Genomic DNA, 15,220 nt, shown 5'->3' with positions numbered 1-15,220 from the left:
TTTGGTTTCCTGTAATGCATTTGTAAATTACCAGAGAGAGAAATTACAACTACTAAGCACTTCAGATTCTTCTTGCTAAACCGTTTTATCTTATGTGCATGAACACAATTGTTTGGAGCCTTGTAATCAAGGGGTCCCGGGTTCGAACCCGGTGGAGGCACATAGTGGTTCGGATCCCAGCTTAAACTGTAGGTCCAGTCCCGATTAACCTTACCGTGCATAAAGTGGACTTAAAACACTAAATCAACAATTGTTTGGAGGAGAAGGAGCGCGGCACATTTCAGAAACAATTTATTTATTCGTTATGCTGGATTATATATACATTCAATGAAACTAAAACAGTGATAAAATGAGGTTTCTCTTTCCCTACTGAAATTTCATCAAAGCTTTTGCCCCCCCCCCCCCTAATCAGAGGGTCTGCGCACGCCTGTGCTTGTGAATGTATCATATCCTGGTGTGGAACTGCTCGGAGTACAATGCTCATTATTTGTGAGGAAATATAATTGCTACTCTGCAACCGGTTTCCTTCCACACCGATAAGCTAGCATCCAACATTTGACCTTGAGTCTCCGATATGAAAGTTTGAGCCAAGAACCAATATATCTAGATCTGAACTTCTTGCACGAGAGAGAACGGGGAAACACCTATACCACAGAAATCTCACGATGACTTAATACTTCAAGGTTTTTCGTCTTTATCGGAACCGGAAAGATTACTCTTCCATATACGGAAAGATGCTTTTCCTGCTTCCTTCCGCAGTTCCAAGAAAACTGTTACGCAAATTATCTCCCCCTTTTTCCTAATCTTTCGATAGTGACGATAGAATGGTAATGTAACCACATATTTACCATCGTTCTCTCAATCATCTATACTCTATCCCGGGAATCTATGGAGCAGTAAGGGGGGGAGAGAATGGGCGGAGCGAAGCAGTACACGCTGCTGTGAAGACTAGAACTGTAGTCGCTTGTCTCCTCCACGCAGATCCATTCCCTTGAACGTGTTCATTGGTAGAACCCTCTCGAGCACTACATTCGGTTGCTTGGTCCAGAGATTCCCGGGACAGAGTATAGAAGGTAGCACAAGAAGGATCTTCTGAAGTCTTCCTTTCGCAAATCTTATATTGATGTGAATGATGAAAAGAGTTCAAATAAGGACTCAAATAAAGGCGTGAGAAACAGTTTGACACCACGTAGAATTTACATAACTACCAAATATTAAAGTAGAATAGAATATATTTCAAGTATGAGCCTGTACAGCTGTAAAGGATTAAAAATTTTAGTGCAGTTTTCCTACACCCTTCCTGCTCTCAGTCTACTTCCACATTTACACCGCTTGGGAGCTCACAAACACCGTCTTTCATTTCCATTTTTCACTACACTTGCACTGTTACCTGAGTGACTCCTAAATTTTCTCAAATTTCTTTATTTATTTAGCAGCCCCCTTTCACAAATTTTTGCTATCATCACTGAGTTTCTTTGCTCTCTTTGCCCAGACATAGTGCAGGAAAGTTCCCAGATTCTTTATTTGCGCCTCCTCCCCTCTCGGTCTCTCCCTCCTAATAGCGGTTGTCATTATATTCTCAATATTTGCTTCATTCATTTCCCTGATATATATTTGTCTTGCCTCCCCTGTTTCTTTGCACTGGAGGGGAATGTGAAATTTCGTCTCGTCCTCACCGTGTAAAGAAATAAATATCACAAAGAAAACTTGCTTCATCAAACAAGTTGAAAATAACAGTGACCCAGTAATTGAAGCGATGAGTTCCGTAATAACAAGTCCACTGTATGAGTTACCTATACACGTATAGCACTCTATGCTATAACATTCAAAACAACACACGTGTCCAGCTTGTTTCATATGCTACTCACTCAGGGGCCCGAGTTCGAAGCCTGACCTGGGCATGGATATTTGTGAGTGTCCATTCATCAATTTCATCATATCCTCACTCATCCCCATCTTCGTAAAATTAGCCAAAAGTGGCACAAAAAGCGAAGTAAAATAAAGCAAATCAAATCAAATCAAAAATATGCTACTCACTCATTGAGTTTCAGAAGTGTACAAGTTCACGAGCCTACGGTGTTCTGGAAAACACCATCTGTTATCGAAATTCGAAACCGGTATCTGGCTGAGTTTGAGTTGTTGTTTTTAAGTCCACTTTATGCACAGAAAGCGTGGTCGGGACTGGACCTACAGTTTAAAATGAGATCCTATGCACCTGCACCGGATATCGAACCAGGAACCCCCATGATTGCAAGGCGACGACGTTACCACTACGCCACCGGGGAGATTATACTTGTCTCTGAACCATTCATAGTTGTATTCTTTGCCAGGCTGCTCCTGTGAGATTTCTTTGAACTCGATGTACAATTGTCACCGTGAAATTGCGTGTTTCTTCTTCCCTTCTCCTTGCTTCTATGTTTTCTTCTTGTCTTTCTCTTTCTCTCTCTTTCCTTGTTTATCTCTCTCATTTCCTTATTTCTCTTCTGTTTCCTTTCTCTATCTCTCTCTCTCTCTCTCTCTCTCTCACACACACACACACAAACACACACACACACAAACACACACTTTCTCTCCCTCTCTCTCGCATCTTTATTCATCTTCTCTTTCTCTCTCTCTCTATCTCTCTCTCTCTCTCTGTCTCGCTTCTTTATTTATGTTCTCTATCCTTTCTCTTCTCCTCCCTCTCTCTCTCTGTGTCTGTTTATGTCGCTTTATTCTTATTTACTGTTACTCAGTCGCCGATGCTCGCTCTCACAACCAACAGTTGAAAGAGATGACAGCTTATGTTTTGAGCGGAAGCAGAGCACGATACAGGAAATGTCGTTCGCTGCCAGGATTGCATTGTGTGCATTTCTGGCTTTTGTGCCCCTTCTTTATCCTGTCATCGCTACAATAAAACGCTGAACTCTTTCTGATATGTAGTTTCCACAGAGAAAGAGAGCATGAAACCAATAAAAACAGGAGAAAATTTCCGGAAACCGATGGGTGTTTTGAAGACTAGCGTCCATGCGATTCCTGTAGAAGCTGGGAAAGAGCTCAAATTATGCACTCACAAATGATATGTAACGCACACATCATAATTGGTATTAATACATGTGGTCTTGTGGTTAATATTTGAGTTTTCGTTAACTATTTTCCCGCTCTAAAGACTTCCGCAGGGACAAGGGGGCAGTTGCCTAATATTTTCACTTAGAAATGTATAGTGTACAGGGATCTTATTAAACAATATTAAACCCTTTAAAAAAGACGAGGCTTATTTCAAGCCCATGCAAGTTCAAAACAACGAAAGAGGGTGAGGGGGCGGCATTATGTTTCATGTATTTTTCATTGTATATTCCTTTTACTTCAGTATGGCTGATATTTGTTTCCTTTCTCTGCCGTAACTACGAACAGGAGACTGGAGATTGCAGTGGCGTGCATAGTTCATTCAGGTCTTGCGACTTGTCCCCCCATGCAGAATCAATAAAAATATATGATCCCAGAATACGGTTTAACAGATTATTCTTTTGTATGGCGTTAAAAAAATGCTATGCTTTAAAGGCACTCTGCAAACTTAGTTTACTAAACTAATATGATTTCAACATGGAAGGAAGATACGATATTTAAGTTACTTCGTGATTCTGTTCGTTTGTTTTACGTCGACAGTTGCCGAATAACAAGGGGATTAAATGCATGTTAATGTGCTTAATAATTATGAGAAGATTGGAGCAATATGGTATCTTCTAGTTTGTAAAGGCTATATTTTTCATATTTTAACAAATAAACCACTGCTGCTTTTAAAAGAATCACAGCCGAACCACATCATCGCATTCCTCTTCTCCCTCGTTCATACGTCTGTGCCTACAGGGCCTATGTTTGCCCACAGCTCCGGAAAATTACTTTGATTGCCCCTTCCTGAAAAAAAAATCCTGCTGACATTAATGCTGATAGGGGTTTCTGTACTGTTTCTTTTAAAATTCTTTCGAAGATACCATGCCTAGTTGATATGTGAAGCTACTATGTATTGGATTATTGCGAAGAAAAGAAAGTGGAAACATTTTGTAGGTGGGTAACTGCTCCCCTTGCCGCCCCCCCCCCCCCGTGCACACGCCTATGTGATTAAGTAAGCCCCCAGGATCAAAACGTGTCACTTGATCCCCCCTCCAGTGGAATAGAGAAAATTGTTTATCGTTTCTTTACTTCTCCGTTTTATTTATAACCCTTTCTTCTCTTTTTCTTTTCCTCTCTACTTGATAATTTCTTTCTTTTATGTTTCCCTCCAGTTTTATGTCTCATTTCATTCTTTCATCCTCTCTTTCTCTCTCTTCCCCTTATTTATTTCTCCCTCTCTCCTTCTATTGCTTATTTATTTCTCTTCTATCATTCTCCCTCCCCGCTCTCGCACTTCCCTGATTTATTTATCTTCTATTTTCTCTCTGTCTCTCTCTCTCTCTCTCTCTCTCTCTCCTCCCCCATCTCTGTGTCGGCTTTTTTTTCGTTTTTCTCTTTCTCACTCCTTACTCTCTATTGCCCCCTCTCTCTCACTTACACACATGGGCGTAACTTGGGGCCTAATTTTGAGGGGGTAGAATCAAACCTGGAGCTTAAATTTGGGGAAAGAGAATCGAAAAGTTATCCATCCCATAAAAACAGCATCCAGGATTATTTGCTAAATAACTGTGACGTTTGCGAAATCACAAATATTACTCTTTATTACTTTGCTTCTCATGTCTCCAACTTGTAAATTTTAATAAACAAACCTGAATTTTGGGGGAAGTAAGTGTCCCCCCTTGCCCCCGCCAAGTTACGCCTATGTCAACACCTGACTACAACGCCTGAACCTGACCTTATTTCTCTTTATCTCCCCATCTCTCTCTTTCTCTTCATTCTTTTTCTCATTTATCCTTTCTATCTTCTTCCCTTCCCTTCACTAAAACTTTTCTTTTTTTTCTGATTACACGTATTCGATATACAGCATAACATTTCAGCATACAATTTTTTAATTGAATCGTTTATTTCAGGAAACCCGTATCGACCACTTCTGGAAAGAAAGATATTTGTAGTTTCATATAGCTCTTGCCAACAGTGGCGTGCCCAGGATTTTCGAAAGGGAGGGGATATATATACACTTTTTCTGGTAGTCAGCTTTCATTTTGCCATCTTTTCCTAGCTTTGACGGTCATTTTTTTTGTAATACTGGGCGAAAGGATGGGTTAAAACCTCCACCAACACCCTTTTGGGCACGCCACTACTTGCCAACATGGGTGCCCTTTGGAAAGAGTTAATGTAATTCGAATAATAATAATAATAATAATAATAATAATAAATAATATAATAATAATAATAATTGTAACTTACGGCTTGCAAGTCACAGAAAACAATACTTTTTGTTATAAAATATCTCTACAATTTCACATCACATCACCCCCACTCACGACCGGATCACGAAAGTGTGGGGCGTTACCCCCACACCCCCTATACGCCTTTATGGCGTGGTGCTAAGCACCACTTTACCTTTTTTTTACTGTTACATTTAAGCTTATCAATGTATGTCATTTAAAGACAACATAAATAGTAGTAGGAATAGTAATGTAATAATAATAATAATAGCAGTAATAATATCAATAATAATATTAATAATTATAATAATAAAAGTTTCTATGACTCTGTTCTCCCTGAGAAAGAATCCTGCGAGCACCCTTGCTTGCCAAGCCAAGACGCATAGTTTGATGCAGAAATCGATCATAACCGCGTACCTCACCTAACTAGCATTGGTTAACGATTGGAATGAGTTGGCAAACTGAAAATATGCTGTGTTGGACATTTTGCGTGGGTTTCCCGCCATTTCTGTCACTCTCGTTGGGTTCCAATAACAATGATCTCTCTCTGAAGTGCGCGTAAACTACTAACCACTTAAGTAGTTGACGTCATGGCCGTGACCACAGAATTACGAGCAGATAAACATACACTGGAAGAAGTTGCAGTGATGCCAACTCGCGTCAATATTCCAAATTGTGTATTTACCGTACTTGTTCGCAACGTTTTAATCCCATCAGGCATTGCGAAAAGCATACAGGCTAAAAATATGGACTAGAGACTTGAGGAATACGTCGTAGGAGAATATCTAGTGTTGCTATTTTCCATACAATTGCCAAAATTAAAGATTTAGAAAGATGAAGAAAAAAATTGCTCGAGAGAAGAAATGGTAAACTAAACACTATGTACTCAACATGCTTTCTAATGAACTCGAGTATGTATTCACACTTAAGATTTCCAGGATTCACTATTCTTTTAAATAAAAGATTGTTGTTCTACTAAATACAATAAATCTCTCAATGTCAGTGTCAATGGTTCTATATTAGCATGCAATATTAATAGGACATTATCCACTATCTAGTGCTTTAAACTATACTTATTCTTACACTACGTTCCGAGACAGCATCTCTTCTTTCGCCTGCAGGTCAAATATCTCTTGCCGATGGTGGGAATCGAAAATTTACAGACTTGTGAATTTTACTACAAATCAACTGTTAAAACCAACTACTCCACAGCCCGGTCCAAGCGACATGTGTATTATTACTATATTATGCTATTATAACTAGTATTAGAACAGCGCACTACGACGCCAAGGGTCCAGGGTTCGAATCCCGGCCTGTGTATGGGTGTTCGTTGTGAGTGTCCCTTCATCAGTTTCATCCTCATAACCGCGATTAGCCGAAAGTGGCAGAAAAGCGACGCTAAATAACGAAAGTCAAACAACCCAAGCGACATGTGCAGCTTCTCTGTCGCTTCGGTTCGGTTGAGTTTATTACTGAGGGTTCGTTTCCAAGCGACACGTGTCGCTTGTCGCTTAGGTTTGAAAACTCCCTTAAGTCTACTAACTAACTAAGTAACTGTCTAGGCTTCTTAAACACGAAGGTTTATGGCTGCAGCAAGACAAGCCTTCCATCTGTCTTTATCCTGGGTAAGATCAATACAATCTCTTCCATCCTTACCGATTTCCTTTAGATCAAACTCAACGTTATCCCTCCATCTTCGTCTTCGTCTTCCTACAGGTCTCTTACCATCAGGTTTCCCAACAAGAATCCTGTAAACTCCTCTTTCGTGCCACCTGGCCTGCCAATCTAAGTCCTCTTGATTTAATCATAATATCTGGACATGAATACAAATTATGCAGTTCAAAATTATGTAACCTTTTCCACTCACCTGTCTCATTCCTTTTAGCCCCCAATAATTTTCTAAGGATTTTATTTTCAAATACTCTTGATTTATGTCCCTTCTCCCGTCAATGCGCACACTGAATGTGTGTACTTTCATTGCGTCATGTTTGCGAAATTTCAAGGTTTTTGAAGATAATTTCTGCAACTATTTTCTGGAGATAGTTCCGTTCGTGAGTTGGAAACGAGGGAAGATGATGCAAATTGCCAGTAGTGACGTCCATGAAGAAGCGGATTTTCTATGCACGAGCACAGTCGGTTGTCTCCGAGATCAAAAAATATTTCAAGGTAAGATCGAGATGGGGGTATGAGTCGTGACGTCAAACAATAAATATCTGGGACTCTCTACCCCGTACCGCTATACACACTTTCACATCCTGATTGAAAACTGATATAGTTAGGTGTTCACGTCCGTTACATAAGGCGATCATCTTACTGTAGCCTATGAATGTAAGACAAGTAAGAGCAAATTATATTACTTGTTCATTGCACCTGAAGATACTGCTAGGTTGAGAAAGTAAAGTTTACGTCCACCCTAAGGTCTGATAGGCTAATAGGGATTGTGGACACAGTTTAAAGTGAGCTCCGAACCATCGTGAAATGTGTCTCCACTGCATATCAAACCTGAGTTCCCTTGACTGCAAATCAAGAGCGTTAGTCGCCACACTACCGGGAAGTCCCCTCACGAAGTGTAGAGATAGGAATCCACACATTCTTGATATCGGCTATCAGTATCCAACTCTCCCATATTTACCCTCCAGTTGTAGACACACCCAGACGGTGTTTAAGTGGAGGTTCAGCTGCTGAAGAAGTATTTTGACGCCATTTTGAGTAGGATAATGGAGCAAATCTCCAATAAAATATACATACGTCCAAAAGGAAGGGTTTAATCCCCGTAGCATCCCTATTTTCAGTGATCCTATACCTCTAGAAAAGAGATTTGTATATTTAAAAAAAATAGAGGATGCAAGGACAATTTTAGGCGGTGTAATAGTAAATTTAACACAGAAATGACCATAAGTCTATTTAATTTGATTTGGTTAATTTTACTTCACATTTCTGCCAGTTTTCGCAAATCGCGAAGATCAGGATGAGTGACGATATAATGAAATTAATGAAGGAATACTCATGAAGAACACCAATGCCCAAGCCGGGATTCGAACCCGGTACCCTTAGCGCTGTACGCTGTCCTAATGATAGCAAAGTTATTTTATTTTTAAAAAATGAAAAATAAAAACAGACCAAAAAACAGATGTGAGTAAACAGATTGAACTTTCATCTAATAATAGGGGCCTATAAGTTGCTTACAGGTCCTTTGAATTTCATTTAATAGTAGTCACAACATAAATACTAGTAGAGTAAGATGTATTTTCAAGCAAATTGTCCATCACCATGTTTATTACTTATCTCTGTTTTACTCAATGAGAGTTTGAAGAACTGAAAGAAATCACCAAGGAAGCTCCTGACAACCTCTACAGTCTACACTCATACGTATAAATCAATTCTTTGAAATACATAGGATGGAAGAGAACAATTAATGAAATTATAGTTCATTTCCAGTCTTACGACGGACGCTCTATATGCTGGCAAGGGAAGTGGCAGTCTTCTTTAGAACGAGGTGAGCGTAGTAGTTCCTCCCCTCGACGTCGTAACTCTCGGCGCCACCGCTGGTGTCCGGCTCCCCACTTCCCTTGCCAGCATATAGATCGCCCGCCGTAAGAGTAGAAAAGACCTAAAAACTAGTCCGTAGTTAGAGATCAGTTAGTTCATTTGAACTCTCCAGCATAACTATCGCCTTTTTTTGTGGGAGTAGAAAAAGGTTTTATTATCCATTATCCAGTAGAAAAGACCTATTATCATGGACAATTTCCCGAGTAATATTTGTGTATCCCACTGAACCAAAAATTACTGAATAGTTTTCATTCTGCTGCTGTCCGAATAGATCTCTTTTGAAAAACTCAATATGCTGACCAACGCAGAAATTTATTTTATTTTAAAACATAAACTAAACGTAACGTTTCAACCTTCTAGCAAGGTCTTCATCAGACTCTGTACCAAGTACAAATGAAACAAGGTACAAAACAGGAAGATGTATATACACAAAAATCACTTCCCTCCAGACACAAGATAATTAGAAAGTTGTTTCTGGAAATGTTTAGCTAAATCGCCTGTCATGTGAAAGTACAGTTGACAAGGGAAGGCCACCTGCTGGAATGTTCTAAAATGTTGCTAAAAGGTTGAAACGTTACGTTTAGTTTATGTTTTAAAATAATATAAATTTCTGCCTTGGTCAGCATATTGAGTTTTTCATATCATGGAAACAAGGCTTAATGGTGTTATAATCGCTTTTGAGCTTTCTTTTGAAGCTTTTACGTGACTTGATCAATGCCAGAAAGGCTGAGATTATAAGTAAGAGTAAGACTGTAAGACACAACACGCATAATACAAGGCAACCTAACCTACACTTTGCACCATGATCGTCTACCCTTGAACAGCAGACTACACATTCCGAGAAGAAAAGTGACATGAGTTTGCATAATTACGCTGTGGAATCACAGCCGCAGAACTTTGACAGAGGAAGTTAATCTTTGCCTTTAGGGCACGTAGACGACATTATTAGGGAGAATGACAGTCTCGCTATGCGTGTCTCATTTTCCTTCTCTTTTTCTTGCCAAATCGTTCCAAGAACACGCCTCCAACACCTAGGACTGGCGCAAATGTGTTGCTGTGAATTTGGGTGATGAAATTACTATTGAACTTGCATGACGCGTGAAATCGCTTTATTCAATTGCAGATTTTCTCGGTTTTACGTCACACAACCAGCCTCACGCTGTGAATGACTGCTCATTTGCATTGTGGTTTCATGTTTGCATATATTCACGAGTAAAATGAAAACTCCCCTTAGTATGGCCCGCGGTTGCCATTTTTGATAGTGGAAAGTTTTAAATATACGAGATACCTTATTGTGTATGCCACCCTCCTTGAAAGCAGCTGTGCATTATCCACCTTTACAATTCCAGCTCCCCCCGAAAAATAATCTTGCGTAGGGATTTAGAGCCCAAAATCTCCCAGCCAGTTCCGACCCCCCCCCCCCTGCTTTGGGCAGCGCCATTTTGCAGTGTTCGAATTAAACAGAAGGGGGACCCAAGAAATTTTCCCCTCCTTAGATTCCTTTCCAACCGGGATGATAATCCTTCCTCTTGTAATATATGTGCTATCATACTTATTATTTATTATTGATCAATATTTTTCGATGTTAGGACATTCTTCTATTTATATATGAAATCTTTATGAAAATAACATAAAGGAATTTATGAAAACAATTAATACGATTTGCGGCTTTTAATGAAAATAGTAGGTATACTTTGTTCTATTATTTTTACAATGACAATTTGAATTACCTTTTATTAGGTAAGCTATTACTAAAATATCATCACTGACAACTTCATTGTGCTTGTTGAAGCTCTACATGTGGCTGTTTATTTATTATTTATTTACTTATTAACGACTTGTTTATGGCGGAGTTAAGGCCGTACATAGCCTTTTCTTCCACTCAACCACATACATAAAATTATATATTATTATTTATTATATTAAACACAAAGTACATTTATTCATTTCACATATGTCAACACCACACACAGAATACTCATACATACAAGTCTTGACGTGCTGAATATAGCACACAAAATACAAAATATATAACTAGAGCCCGGAAGTTCAGGCATTTATTTTCGTTAAAATAGGCAGGCAAAAAGGCATTTATAATGTGGTAAATAGGCACTAAAAATGAAAAAAAGGCAAAATAAACCGAAAAAAGGCATATTTAGAAGTCGCTTACTTTTATCTATCATTCCTGTCAAAATGTTAAAATCTAAATTGGGAAGAGCATTTCAATTTTCTCCGTCTTGATTGCACATAACTACAAGGTGCTTTTTAAGTTCTCAACATTCATTGATAGTCGTCTGTCAGAGAGAATGTTTTTCATAATAGAAAATGATCTTTCTACTTCGACAGAAGTTATTGGAGCATACATATAACAAGCTAATGTAGCTGGACTCATTTTGGTAACAGCATTTTCACCTTTTAGAATATCACAAAGTGTTTTCAATTGTTTCAAGTCCTCATTTGCACTCACTACCCGTTAGCACTTTTCCGCAACAGCTGACCCCTTTTCTCCTGGCACTTCCATCATCTGCTGCATAGATTCCTCATAGATTTTCATGGATGCTATAATTGTAATTGTCTCTGGCAATGCACCATAATGTGCAAAAGTAAACTTGAATAGCACAGGAGTTTTTTCACTCACGAATTGAAGCCGCTTCATTTTCTGGAAGAGCATCGATCACCTTACTGATTTTTTGAAGGTTGTTAGCATAATATATAGCTGCTGATATCCAGGTTCCCCATCTCGTCAAGACTGGTTGCTGAGGTAAACTAAGCTCAATCGCAACTTCCTGAAATTTTCGGTTGGAGAGGGAGATTTCAGAAATATTTTCTTTGTGTTCGAAATCAACCTGTCCACTTCAGCAGTCAATCATGCACAAGAAATGTTAACCGAAAGGCAATATCCTGACTCAGCATGAAATACTTTTTTCTCACACTTTTCTCCTTCAGCAATGTTGAAACATGCGTGAGTTCAATATTACTTAAATAAGGCGAAAATTATTCACATGATAAACGGAAGAAAAATAAATGCCAACAACGTTTTTTGGGAGAAAAATAATTTATATACACATTTTTTTTTAAAAAAATGTCAAATTTCATTGAAAAAGGCAAAAAAAGGCATTATAATTAAAAATAGGCAGTGGAGTCCCAAATAGGCAAAAATAGGCAAAATGAAAAGGCTTCCAAAACATTCGAAACAACATAAGAAACGTATATCCGTAAAAATTTTATCAATATATGAAGTAGATAAAAAGAGGCATTTTGCCAAACTTCCTGGTTCTATATATAACACATAAAATACGAAATATATATTTTAAAAAAAGTGCTCCCCTGTGCTTAGCACCACGCCATGAAGGCGTATAGGGGGTGTGGGGGTAACGTCGCACACTTTCTTCATTCGGTCGTGAGTGGGGGTGATGTGATCAGCATCACGCCCCTGACCGCCTTTACCCTCCAGGGTTTCCCCCCAGGTACCCATGTCATTCGACGCTGGGTGGGCGCCGGGGCGCTTGCAACGTTAGAAAAGTTCCCGGATTTGAACCGGCCGGGGAGAATGCAAAATTTAAAATTGTTTTCAAGTAACTACGTACAATGTATTTTTAGAATTCATTCACTTGCATATAACTTTCAGTCTGCTTGACAGTGGAAGATCTAACCGGCCCCGTAGCCAGGAATTATTTGTGGGGGGGGGGGGTGAAGTCAATCCTAGAGGGGGGCAATTTTTTAATATATTGTGTCGCCTTGGCAGATATAGCGGGATACACAGAGGCACTTCCCCCTCCCCCAAAAGAGATAAGTAACAGAAAAGGGATGATATCCTGAAACTCCAACGAACAAGAAAATCTTCGAGCAACATCAAATAGCAATGTTTCGATAATGACCTTTCCAGATTGCCAAAGAATATAGAGATAAAGTTTAACATAAATAGGCTAGTAGGGACTGTATCTACTTGATATTTACAGGTCGATAATGTTAATAGACGATTAATATGTACCAACAGCTTTGGGCCTCTCACAGAACTGATTAAGGAAGTCCTTTATAAATCGTGCTTCATAATGATTTCCTCTAGTTTCCAGTATGCAAGATTTTTACGCACAAAGGAATCTAACGAGAATCGAACAACACCATTGTGTTGTGTTATGAAAGAAAAATCGAATTAATTAAATACTAATGGTTACCTATTATCTACACTTTGATGAATTGCGTAAAAAATTGTAATAATTTTTTTTGTACTTGCTAAAACATTAAAACATGGCCCCTTTGACCCCAACAGACTCTATTTCCTTCAAAGGGGAGACTCTTGCATCACTACAGACAATGTTTGCCATTCTGGTTACATTAACGATTTTGCAAAATATTGTGTGAAATGTATTATATTATAGTTGAAATACATGTTTTGACACCTGACAAACAAGTAGAAATTCCTTGATTGATCAATGACTTCTTGGATTACAGTGTCATCATTAATATTTCATATTAAGTTTCATAGAAGGGAATTGTTTTAATAGACGCAAATAATTTTACGGGGTGCCATGGCATTCTCATTATTTTTTTTTTTTAAAAAAATCGTTTGTCTCCCAGGGCCGACTCCCGTCACTTAGACTATAAGAATAGCAGACATTGCGGTCGAAGCGAGCAAAAAATTTTTACGAAATGCATTTGTATTGTTTGTATAAAATTTGAAATCGAGCGGAGGGGGGGGGCAATAGCAACTCTGTGCCCCTTGCAAGTGCCCTTGGCCGTCTGGAAGAAAAATGCAAGGAACACGTGAAAACTAATCCCATCATGAGTATCCAATTGTCCTGCTATTCTTAGATTCTCCAAGTCTTGTTTTTTTACTTCAATGTTTGCTTCCCCATGAATGGACTTCCGTCCAAGGTGGGGGGGGGGGACAATGCCTCCCGCCCGCCTGTGGTGCAGCACTGTTTCTGAGTGTCTCTTCATCAATTTCACGTCATCACTCATTGTTGCGATTAGCTAGAAGTGGCAGAAAAACACATTAGGCACCTTTAATACAAGACCACTCAAAATTTTACAACTGTTCTAGATACTGAATTCCAGGTAAGAATGTGTTTTGCATTTTTCACAGGGGGGGGGGGCAAAGCAGGCTCTCAGGGGAGGCAACTGCCTCCCCTTGCCCCCCCCCCCCCTCTAGCTACGGGCCTGGATCTAACGAGTACTCTAAAGAGAGTGGCAAACACGTCTGCTGAAGAAGCGACGGAGCTTACTGTTCTAGTGCTGTCTGGCAATTGATTCCACAGCCTTACAGCGAAAACAGAGAAAGAATTGGAGAAGTTTGATTTGTGGACGGTGAGAGAGAGGGATGAGGAGTTGCGTGATCTGGTGTCGCGATCGTGAAATTCCTTGAACAAATTGGAAGCGCGAGAGGAGATAGGAAGGTGACTGGAGGTTGAGAACTTTGTAGAGTAAGATCGGTGTGTGCAACCCAACGTTCGTCTTTCTTGCATACGTAGACACTCCAATTTGAGAAACTAAGATAATAGATGTTCCCAATATTATAATTTTAAAAAATGTATGCCCAGCATACAAAGTATCTAATTGTTAAAAAGAAATTTCTAATAGGCCGTATCTAGAAATATATTTCGGGGGGGTCGAAATCAAGTGTCCCACAATAATAAGAAGAAGAATATTTAAATTAAAATAAGTATAATTACATTAAATTCATTAAAATAGTGTTAATTAAAATATTCAAATGAATTAATATTATATTTTTATTACATGAATAGGTAAAAGACGCAATAAGGATAGTGATATAAATGGCACGTATTCATTATGTAGCTTTCGAATAGTTAAGGTCGGCAAAATTTCCTGCCCTGGCAAGGAAATTGATGTCAAATAGATAGGGACATTGAATTTTCGCGATGCGCGAAATCGCGAAATGTGAAAAAAGTATGCAATTTTGAACATTCTGCACGTAACTACACCCCCAATGATGAAATATGCATGCGTTTTATTCGCGAAGTAATGCGAAATGTGTGCTTTTCCACGAAATGGACGCTTTTTCGCGAAATAACCGTGAAATATCATCAAATTAAGTAGAAAACACGCAAAAACTGGCAATCGAGGTTGTGTGCGCAAACTGTCCATTTGTGACGAAACGTTTGCCTAAAATTTCCTACCACTTGCAGCTGAAGAACGTTTTATCTTCGATCACATCAGGAAGACGCTGCAAATTGGGATTTCCCATGCACATAATCTCAGTTCGAAAACTTCGTTCCCTGTCAAGCTGCATTCTTTTCTTCCCCCGAATGTCTACTCAACTTCAAGTTTCATTGAACTTGCTAGCTGTAGCAGCGATAAGATTAGTCTGTTCCCACACATCAAGGGAAACAATG

Source organism: Lepisma saccharinum, chromosome 16 (assembly GCF_977018435.1).
Source record: "Lepisma saccharinum chromosome 16, izLepSacc3.1, whole genome shotgun sequence".
NCBI classification, from domain to species: Eukaryota; Metazoa; Arthropoda; class Insecta; order Zygentoma; family Lepismatidae; genus Lepisma; species Lepisma saccharinum.
Note: the sequence above shows the minus strand (reverse complement) of the source record.